Source organism: Triticum dicoccoides, chromosome 3A (genome assembly GCF_002162155.2).
Source record: "Triticum dicoccoides isolate Atlit2015 ecotype Zavitan chromosome 3A, WEW_v2.0, whole genome shotgun sequence".
In the NCBI taxonomy this organism is placed as follows: domain Eukaryota; kingdom Viridiplantae; phylum Streptophyta; class Magnoliopsida; order Poales; family Poaceae; genus Triticum; species Triticum dicoccoides.
Window position 1 is genome coordinate 468,587,173 of NC_041384.1, and position 12,192 is coordinate 468,599,364.

Consider the following 12,192-nt stretch of genomic DNA (forward strand, 5'->3'; position numbering starts at 1 on the left):
AATGCTATATTTATGTATTGTGTGAAGTGGCGATTGTAAGCCAACTCTTTATCCCTTTCATATTCAGTACATGGGATGTGTGAAGATTACCCCTCTTGCGACATGCCTACTATGCGATTATGCCTCTAAGTCATGCTCCGACACGTGGGAGATATAGCCGCATCATGGGTGTTATAGTTCCACTATTGGTTATTGACCAGAGAGGTGTCTCGGTCATGTCTACATACTTCTCGAACCCGTAGGGTCCGCACGCTTACTGTTTGATGATGATTTGTATTATATGAGTTATGTTATTTGGTGACCGAATATTGTTCGGAGTCCCGGATGAGATCACGGACATGACGAGGAGTCTCGAAATTGTCAAGGGGTAAATATTGATATATTGGATGATAGTATTCGGACATCGGAAGTGTTTCGGAATGTATTGGGTACATATCGGATTACCGGGGGGTTACCGGAACCCCCCGGGGGAAGATATGGGCCATATGGGCCATAGAGGGAGGCAAGCCAGCCCACAAGGGGTGGCACGCCCAACCCCCCCATAAGTTAGGAGTCTGAATTGGACTAGGGGAGGGGGCAGTGCCCCCCTTTCCTTTTCCTCCGCTCTCTCCTTCCCGCTTTCCCCTTCCGGTAAAAGGAAAGAGGGACCGAATCCTACTAGGAGCCCAAGTAGGACTCTCCTACTTGGGGCGCACCTAGGGCCGGCATTCTCCCCTCTCCCTCCTTTGTATACGGGGGTGGGGGTGCCTCTAACGCACATCAATTGTTCCAAGCCGTGTGCGGTGCCCTCTCCACAGTTTACGCCTCCGGTCATATTCATGTAGTGCTTAGGCGAAGCCCTGCGTGGATCACTTCACCATCATCGTCACCACGCTGTCGTGCTGACGGAACTCTCCCTCGACACTTTACTGGATCAAGAGTTCGAGGGACGTCATTGAGCTAAACGTGTGCAGAACTCGGACGTGGCGTGTGTTCGGTGCTTAATCGCTTGGACCGAGAAGACGTTCGACTACATCAACCGCGTTAAGCTAACGCTTCCGCTTTCGGTCTACGAGGGTACGTGGACACACTCTCCCCCTCTCGTTGCTATGCATCTCCTAGATAGATCTTGCGTGAGCGTAGGAAAATTTTGAAATTGCATGCTACGTTCCCTAACATCTAGACCCCGTTCCGGCACCTTACCGGAGGGGGAAATCATCACTGGTGGCCATCTTCATCATCCCGACAGCCACCATGATGAGGAGGGAGTAGTCCACCCTCGGGACTGAGGGTTTGTACCAGTAGCTATGTGTTTAATCTCTCTCTCTCTCTCTCTCTCTCGTGTTCTTGAGATGTCACGATCTTGATATATCGCGGGCTTTGTTAATATAGTCAGATCATATGGTCTTTTCCCCTCTCTATCTTGTTGTGAATTGAGTTTTCCCTTTGAGATTTCGTTTTATCGGATAGAATAATTTTATGGATCTGAGAGCACTTGATATATGTCTTGCATACAAATACCCTTGGTGACAATGGGGTATTATATTGATTCACTTGATATATGTTTTGGCACTCAACTCGCGGATTCTCAAGGTGACATTGGGGTAATCTATGCATAGGGGTTGATGCATGTTCTCGTCTTTGTTTCTCCAGTAGAAATCTTGGGGCACTCTCTGATGCTCTTTGTGTTGGATTGAGTATTATGAATCTGAAATTGTTTGATGCATATCGTATAATCAACTCACGGATACTCGCGGTTACATTGGAGTATCTAGGTGACATTAGAGTTGGTTGATGTGTATCAATATGGTGTTATTTTAGTACGAACTCTTGGTTAGATTGATCGGAAAGAATAGCTTGGTGTTATTTTAGTACGAACTCTAGGATAGGTTGATCAGAAAGAATAGCTTTGAGGTGGTTTCGTACCCTACAAACAATTTCTTCTTATGTTCTCCGCTAGATAGGAACTTTGGAGTGATTCTTCATCGCACATTGAGGGGTGGTTATATGAACCAATTATATTAGCATTTTTGAGATATTGCACAAGCGAAAGTACAGACCCTAGGCCTCATTTTCAAGCATTGCAATACCGTTTGTGCTCTGTTTTATCAATTGCTACCTTGCTGTTTTTTATTGTTCCTATTACAAAAATCAATATCTACTATCATTACTACGCTTTTATTACCATCTCTTCGCCGAACTAGTGCACCTATACATATTACCATTGTATTTGGTGTGTTGGGGACACAAGAGTCTTTTTTTATTTGGTTGCAGGGTTGGTTAAGAGAAACCATCTTCATCCTATGCCTCCCACGGATTGATAAACCTTAGGTCATCCAATTGAGGGAAAATTGCCATTGTCCTACAAAACTTTGTGCTTGGAGGCCCAACACGAGTCTACAAGAACAATTAGTGTAGTGGACATCAAGCTCTTTTCCGGTGTCGTTGCCGGGGAGATGAGTGCTTGAAGGTATATCTTTAGATCTTGCAATTGAATCTTTTAGTTTCTTGTTTTATCACTAGTTGGGTTCATTCATCTTTATAATGTATTTCGTGAAAATGATGGAAAGGAAAATTGTGCTCAATTGATAGAAGAAGAATTCAATAGAATGTTTGGTATAAATGATAAGCATGATTGTAATGTTGATAGTGTGAATTATTTGAATATCCATGATGCTAACGATATGCAAAGCCATGAGCTTGGGGATGCTATGTTTGATGAGGATTATATTTTTAGTCCCCCAAAATTTGATGTGCCAATTTCTTAGAATGATTGCATGCCTCCTATTTATGATGATTATAATGATGAAAGTGGATTTGGAGAGGTCGTGACTTTATTTAGTGATGAATCCACCATTTTGGATGAGGCTTCAATTGACTGTGATAACAAAGTTTCTATCTATGATGATTATGGTGATGACATGTATGCTATAAAGAATAAGATAACCATGAAACTTTTCATCATGATTTTACTTTTCACTCTCATGGTACTTATTTTGTTGAGTTTGCTCCCCCTACTATTGATGAGAAGAAATTTTCTTATGTGGAGAGTAATAAGTTTTCTATGCTTTTGTGTAATGAAAAGAATACTTTATGTGATAGTTATATTGTTGAATTCATTCATGATGCTACTGAAAATTATTATGAGCGAGGAACATATGCTTCTACATATCTCAATAATATCAAGTTTCCTATCTTTATGTTGAAAGTTTTGATATCATGCTTGTTTTACCTTCCTATGCTAGTTGATTCTTTCTCCTATAATTTCTTTGCTCACAAAATCCCTATGCATAGGAAGTGGGTTATACTTAAATGTGCTTGTCATGTGTTTCATGATGTTCTTGTTATGTTTCAATTCTTATCTTTTATGTGAGCATCATTGAAATAATCATGCCTAGCTTAAAAGGCATTAAAGAAAAGTGCTTGTTGGAAGACAACCCAACATATACCCCTATTGTTCTTGTGTGTTCACACGATTATTCTACTGTAGTAATCATGTTTTATAGCTTTAGTTTCAATAAAGTGGCAATTAAAGTCTTTGGGATGGTCTATGGTGATAGTTGTTTTGATCTTGCTGAAAAACAGAAACTTTTGCACCCAGTAAAATAATTTTCATTTTTTACAGGAGCGTGATAAAATCATGATTCTTCTTGCATAATATTGACATAGAAATTTTCCAGGTTTTCCTAATGTTTAAGAATTATTGGAGTAGCAGAAGTATGGTTGTTGTCCAGATCATTACACACTGTTCTCTTTTTGACAGATTCTGTTTTCAATGCATAGTTTGCTTGTTTCCTATGGCTTATATTGCTCAATATAAATTGTGGAAATTATAAGGTACAGTAGGCATTATGTGAGAACAATTATAAATATTGTGTTTGACAGTACCAAAGTGAAATGGTTTGCTGTTTATCATACTAACCTATCTCACAAAGTTAGGTTATGTTTTGCGTGATTGAAGTTTTCAAGTTTTGGGTGACAAGAACCTAAAATTGGGGATTCCCAAGGCATCCCCAAGGTTCTATTCAAGTAAGATCCAATCAACTAAGCTTGGGGACACCCCGGAAGGCATCCCCTCTTTCGTCTCCAACATTATCGGTAATCTTACTTGGAGCTATATTTTCATTCGTCGCATGATATGAGTTTTGCTTGGAGCATCATTTTATTTTGTTTTGATTTTCTTGCTGCTATCTATAATAATGTTTTGCATCTTTTATTTCAGTAAAAATGGCAATGAGAACCTTTACTATGCTTATTTTACAAGTCTACATGTTGCTGTTTGAAAACAGAAAGTTTATCGGTGTTGCAAAAATTCTCTAGAAAAGTCAGAATGTGATAAAATGTTGAAACTTTTTGCACAATAAGCTATGATAAATTTTCTACAGTGTGGTAAATTTTCTATAGTGTGGTAAATTTTTAGAATCTTTGGAGTTACAGAAGTATGAATGTTCTTGCATTCTTTACAGACTGTACTGTTTTGGCAGATTGTTGTTATGGTTGCATTGTTTGCATATGTTTACTTGTTTAATGATTCTATTTGAGGATAGGAGTATTAAATATGTAGAGGCATTTAGTATGAAATCTAAATTATAATTCTAGTGATTTGCTACATTACATAATGATAAGGTGTTGCATTGATTTATACTAATGTATCTTACGAGTTCTTGTTGAGTTTTGTGTGGATGAAGTTTCTAAGAATTAGTGAAACCGTGTTATGAGAAGGATGAATAAGACACAAGAGCTCAAGCTTGGGGATGCCCAAGGCATCCCAAGTTAATATTACAAGAAGTCTGAAACATCTAAGCTTGGGGATGCCCCGGTAGGCATCCCACTTTTCTTCATCAACAATTATCGGTTAGCCTCGGTTGAGCCTAAGTTTTTGCTTCTTCACATGATGTGTGCTATTCTTAGAATTTTATTTTATTTTGTTCTGCTTGCTGTTTTAATAAAGGGTTTTTTTACATCTGTGCCCCTGGTTCCTTAGCTCTACTCATTCATCGCCGCGCTCTTAACTTTTGCTCAATTTTCCCCACTCCCTTGTCAGAAATCCTCATAGCTCGGCACAATGGATGTTGCCGTCGGGTCAAAGGTTTGACCGTTAACACTAACTGGTGGGGCCATGCTGGACTATGTTGTCCATTAGAGCTGATAAGTGGGTCCGTGTTGGGTGGTGTCATTGTTGGACCGTTGGACCATGGTTTCGTTGGGCCGCCCTTGCATTAAACGTCTGTGCGCGCCGCCAGGACAGAAGCTTGCTATGTATGCACCCAGCAAACCATGCCTGCATGCGTCGATCGAGCCTGCATGCGCCGATGCCACGATCCCACGATGCATCGACCAAGCCTGCATGCGCCGACCGAGCCTGCATGCGCCGATGTGTCCACCATGATGCATTGACCGAGCAGCTTTCTTGCATGCTAGCCGCCACGGATGCAGCGACGGTCACTGCCGCTGGTTCCTCTCTTCTAGCTAGGTGGCTACATATTTGTGGCTTGTGTAAAAAAAGAGCCACTCCCTTGCTTAGTTGTACTCATTCATCCCTACTAACAAAGCTTGCTTGCATGTACTAGGTGGTTACTAACAAGGGAACCCTACTAACAAGCCGAGCTCTCTAAGAAAATAATCAACAAATATGTAGTCCCAATATGTAGATAGAGCCAACAAGACCATAGCACGATCACATAGCTCAAACTAGGAATAACTTAATAATAGAATAGATAGAAAACTTAATAATACAGTTTAAGAAAAGGGCCAACAAGCCCAAAGAAACTCCAACATAGTTCAATTACAACTTAACATAAAATACACTAAAAAAGATAGAGGGTTTAGAACCCTAGCCGCCGCCTTCTCCACCTTGCTCCTCCTCCGGGCACCCTTTTCACTGCTCCTCCGAGGCGTTGTCGATGGGGTACGCAAGAGTGTGCATGCGCGTCGCGGTGGGGAAGATGTTGTTGTACTCCGTGAACCTGTTGTGGGTGGTGAAAGCAATGAACTTGGAGCCACACCAAAACACCTGGCCGAGGAGGTAGAAGGCATCGAATGTGTTGGTGAAGTGGGCAAGGAGAGCAACCACCACCCGGTTTTGGATGACCTCCTCGACGCGGAACATCGTTGGAGATCCCCTCGGGAGGTGGTGGTAGCCGGACGCGAGGAAGAATTCGGTGAAGTTCCTTGCGGTCCTGAGCCTTGATATCGCCCACACACGTAGTGTGCAATCAACGTAAACGCCGGTAGGGTAGAGCCTCTCCAGCACGGTGGGTGGGAAGCGGTAGGTTGGTCCGGTATACTGCATGGCTGAGGGATGTGCAGAAGACGAAGAAGGGGTCTAAGAGCAAGAAGGGCAGATGGATGAGGGATGGCAGAGGTAGAGGGTGGCTTAAATAGCTGTAGTGCTACGTGTTATTTGGCCGTAGCAATATCGAAGTGTACACGCATGGGAAACGGTTGTTTGAAAAAGAAGAAGAAAAATAAGCTAATTGCACGAGTGGGAATCTGTGGTCATATATATTATATGAACAAAAAGAGACAATTTTTGAATAGTTTGTGGCCATTTTGCATGACAAAAATAAATCCGGCCCTTAAAAATTGGTCATTTGCTACGCAATGTCAATTGATTTCAAACGATGCAAAAATATAGAGCCAGCACGTTCACAAAAAACAGAGCAAAGAATGCCAAAAATGATGCAAAAATACAGAGCCAACACGTTCACAAAAAACAGAGCAAACGATGCAAAAAACGACGCAATTCGATGGCCCAACCAGAGTTTGGTTTCGTTTGGGCCCAATAACGTTTTTTTTCACTGAGCTAGTGGTGGGAAAGCAGTCGAGCACAATGAATAGGATCGCCTCTCGCGGATCGCCCCACGATCCAATGATGCGGAGCCGTCCTTGTGATCCAACGGTGCGGAGCCTGCACACGGCCAGCCCACCTAGTTCCTTCTAAAAGGCCAGATCTGAGGGCTGTCGCTTCGCGTGAGGGTATGATCGGACGGCTGATGTTGGGAGCTAGGGTTAGGCAAACCCCGCGGGGTTTAGAGGGGTTTTGAGCTGGTCAACGGGGTTTCGAAGGCTTTGATTGAGCATAACTAATTTAAAAAAATCGAAAAACATGAAACCTTCGCCGTTCATCGTTTTATAAGACACACTAACGAGGAAAAATACTAAACTTGGTCTATGGTCATTTTCATGAAAAAACCCTAGCAGGCACGATCGAGGTCAAATGAGCACCATTAATTAAAAAAATCAAAAAATAAATAAAACCTGTGCACAATGTTGTCTTATGTGACATGTTACCAACCAAAAATAATAAACTTGGTCTATGGTCATTTTCATGATAAAACCTTCACACGTATGAGCTATCACCTACATGATTCCATAGAGGTCAAGGAGAGGAGGTGGTGTTACCTTCTGTTTTTGAAAAATTAAAAAATTAAAAAAAATCACTAAAACTTTATTTTAAAGTGAATACGAAGGATCTGAAGTTAGTTTTCCATTTTCATATTTCGAAACTAGGCTTGTATTTTTTATATTAATGTTGTCTTATGTGACATGTTACCAACCAAAAATCATAAACTTGTCCTATGGTCATTTTCATGAGAAAACCTTCACACATATGAGCTATCACCTACAAGATTTCAAAAAATATGAATATTAATTCAATAGGTGTTAATAAAAAACATTTGGCTCATTTAGAGTAGGTCCAAAAAAACTTGATTACAAATGGGATGTTTACCCTAGCCTGGGAGCTTATTTGGAGCACATTTCTCAAATTCAAATTTCTTTGACCTCCTCTAAATCACCTCAAATTTTGTACACATGATCTCCTACACAAACATAGATAGTTGATAATACATCTTCATTAAAATGTTGTTTTTTGCTCTGTTATTGGAATATTTGATAAAAGGGAACCCTTGATAAAATGATGGATTGCAGCATATTTGCAGCATATGTGTGATCATTGCAGTACCTGAACTTTCAAAACACTGAAACAAATCATAGCTGATAAATTTAAAAACATAAAAATACCCAACATAGATAGCCACATGCATATAAAATTCATCCAACCACCAAAGGATAACCCACATCCTGTTCACAAACATAGTTCACCCACATAGTTCAGCAAACAACCTAAAGTACTTAAAACACATCACAACATCATAATATCAGGGAAGGGGAGACATGACTTTGGCTAGGGCAACATGCTGCCTGAGGGAGTCCTGGATTAGGGGGGTCTCTGGAGAGCCACATTATATCCTTTGGCCGGACTGTTGGACTATGAAGATACAAGATTGAAGACTTCATCGCGTGTCCGGATGGGACTCTACTTGGCGTGGAAGGCAAGCTAGGAAATACGGATATGTATATCTCCTCCTTTGTAACCGACCTTGTGTAACCCTAACCCTCTCCGGTGTCTATATAAACCGGAGGGTTTTAGTCCGTAGGACAACATACAATCATACCTTAGGCTAGCTTCTAGGGTTTAGCCTCTCTGATCTCGTGGTAGATCTACTCTTGTACTACCCATATCATCAATATTAATCAAGTAGGACGTAGGGTTTTACCTCCATTAAGAGGGCCCGAACCTAGGTAAAACATCGTGTCCCCTGCCTCTTGTTACCATCAGCCTTAGACGCACAGTTCGGGACCCCCTACCCGAGATCCGCCGGTTTTGACACCGACATTGGTGCTTTCATTGATAGTTCCTCTATGTCGTCGCCGTTAGGCTTGATGGCTCCTACAATCATCGATAGCAATGTGGTCCAGGGTGAGACTTTTCTCCCCGGACAGATCTTTGTGTTCGGTGGCTTCGCACTGCGGGCCAACTCGCTTGGCCATCTGGAGCAGATCAAAAGTTACGGCCTTGGCCACCAGGTCAGGTTTGGAAGCTTAAACTACACGGCCGATATCCGCAGAGACTTGATCTTCGACGGATTCGGGCCTCTGCCTTGTGCGTCACGCGGTCACGATGAGTATGATTTAGCTCTGCCATCGGACAGTGTTCAAGAAATCACACCAGCAGCCACTCCGACCCTTAATTCGGAGCCAGTTGTGCCTCCAATGGACGGGTGGATAGACCCCATCACGGAGGCCGCATCCCCAACGGCGATCGAGCCGGACATCGACCTTACCCTGCACGAGAGCCGTGTTGCCAAACTGCCGGATCCATCTCCGGCCACGGACTCCGAACCACCTGCGCTCGTTCCTAGCGAATCCTATTGGGCGCCGATCTTGGAGTTTATCTCCGCAGATATTTTTCAGCACTCGCCTTTTGGCGACATACTGAACTCATTAAGTTCTATCTCCTTGTCAGGAGAGTCCTGGCCAAACTATGTCCGGCAGGATTGGGATGCGGATGACGAAGAAATTTGCCACCCACCCACCACCCACTTAGTAGCCACTGTCGATGACTTAACCAACACGCTCGACTTCGACTCCGAAGACATCGACGGTATGGACGATGATGCAGGAGATGAACAGGAACCACTACCCACAGGGCACTGGACACCCACTTCATCACATGACGTATACATGGTGGACACACCAAAAGACGACGACGAGGAACGGAAGGACGCAACGAAGGGTTGTCCCCTCGAGAAGTAGTCAAAGCAGCGGCGTAAGCGCCGCCCCAAATCCCGCCTCGGCAGAAACAACGATCATACAGACCCAGCGTTAGAGCAGGGTGAACCATTGTTGGACCACGGCAACACGGAGAATCAGACCGAACAACCCAACTCTGTCAAAGATAATAGTCTGGATGACATCACATCGGACAGACACCCGGAGCAACAGAACGCCCATCAAAGGCTTGTTGCCAATGCGAGGAGTCTAAAAAAGCAAAAGCAAAGGTTCAAGGCTGCGCAAGACACACTCCAAATCAGATGGAGTAAAGTACTCAACACAGCAGTGAAGTATGGCGGTAATTGCCACACTAAGAGCTACCCGAAACAGAAGTTGCTACCTGAATTCGATGAGGAGGCCTTAGATCCTCCGCAATTAAAAAAAAATGGCCACCCAGTCGGATAGACGACCGCGTGGCCAACATAAGGCGGCAACCGATGCCGCACACAAGCCAGTATGCGATCCACGCGAGGGCTCGCATCAAAAGGACGGCGCAACCAGATCCATCTATGGACCACGCAAGCACGCTCCAGCATACGATGCAACACACCAAACATCCGAACACCACGGTACACCCAGATACAGGGGTGCCGCACACCCCCTATGTTTCACCGATGAGGTGCTAGACCATGAATTTCCAGAGGGATTCAAACCCATAAACATAGAGGCATACGACGGAACAACAGACCCTGGGGTCTAGATTGAGGACTATATCCTCCACATCCATATGGCTTGAGGAGATGATCTCCACGCCATTAAGTATTTACCCCTCAAACTCAAAGGGCCAGCTCGGCACTGGCTTAAAAGCCTCCCTGAAAACTCCATTAGAAGCTGGGAAGAGCTCGAAGACGCTTTTTGGGCAAATTTTCAAGGGACTTATGTCCGACCTCCGGACGCGGACGATTTGTTTCATATAACTCAACAGCCCGGAGAGTCAGCCCAAAAGCTTTGGAACATGTTTCTTACTAAAAAGAACCAAATAGTCGACTGTCCGGACGCCGAAGCCTTGGCAGCTTTTAAGCATAGCGTCCGTGACGAATGGCTTGCCAGACACCTCGGCCAAGAAAAGCCGAGAACAATGGCAGCATTAACAAGCCTCATGACCCGCTTTTGCATGGGTGAAGATAGCTAGCTAGCCAGATGCAGCACCAGCGACCCCAGTACATCCGAAGTTAGAGATGGAAACGGGAAATCACAGCGCAACAACAATAATAAGCGCCGAAATAAAGAAGACAACCCGAAGAGCACGGCAGTAAACGCCGGATTCCGAAGGTCTCGGCCAGGTCAGCAAAAGCCGCCCTCTAAAGGCGCCGAAGATGAACTGTCCAGCCTAAACAAAATTCTGGACCAAATATGTTAGATCCATAGCACCCCTGGTAAACCCGCTAATCACACCCACAGAGAATGTTGGGTCTTCAAGCAGTCCGGCAAGTTCAACGCCGTACACAAGGGGGAGGATACACCAAGCGAAGACGAGGATGAGCCTCTCAAGCAAGACACTGGGGAACAAAAGAAATTTCCACCAGAAGTCAAAACAGTAAACGTGTTACACGTGATCAAGGGGAGAAACAAAGCGGCACTCCTACAAAAATACGCCCTAGGGCCTATCACCGCGGAGTCCTGCCACTGGTCGTCTCAACCGATCACTTTCAACCATCGGGATTACTCAGCAAGTATCCGGCGTGCAGGATGGGCTGCCTTGGTATTAGACCCGATAATTGACGGATACCATTTCACACGAGTCCTGATGGACGGTGGCAGCAGTCTAAACCTGATATATCAGGACACAATCCGCAAAATGGGGATAGACCCAACGAAAATTTGCCACAACAATACTACCTTTAAAGGAGTAACGCCCGGCCCAGGGGCTCATTGCAAGGGCTCCCTGCTACTAGAGGTTATATTCGGCTTCCCCGATAACTTCCGTAGCAAAAATTTAACATTCCACATTGCTCCGTTCCAAAGTGGCTATCAAGCACTACTTGGACGCGAAGCTTTCGCTCGCTTTAATGCAATACCGCATTACGCTTCCCTCACGCTTAAGATGCCCGGTCCACATGGCATCATTACAGCGAATGGAAATATTGAGCGATCCTTGCACGTCGAAGAGAGTGCGACTGCCTTGGTAGCGGCACACTAAAAACGGCATCACCAACTAAAGCATTTAATAGGTCGTCAAGACCACAGACACAGTTAGACGAGTCCGGCGCAGCTATATGTAATTCATACAGGTTTGATGGCCACACCCCTATTACCAATACAAGGGGATCAACGCGCGCAAACAAGTGGCAATTTTGACTCATCTTGAATTGTACATGGTTTCTTTAAACCTACCTTTTTGCACGACAACTTTTCACCTAAGTTTCTCTCTTTTACAGATGACCATCGTGGTACACCCATCCAGGATATGGCACAACGGAGACACAGGCGCAGACGTGCAGCAGGGACCCGTTTCAAGGATTCTTTTTAGATTAAGACCCTCCGTAAACCTTTTTTTACTATCTCTTCTTGATACACATCCCTTGGATTCTCAGTATAATTGAGAAGGATGCTGATGTCTTGGCATGTGGCCACGTCAGAATAATGCACATACCT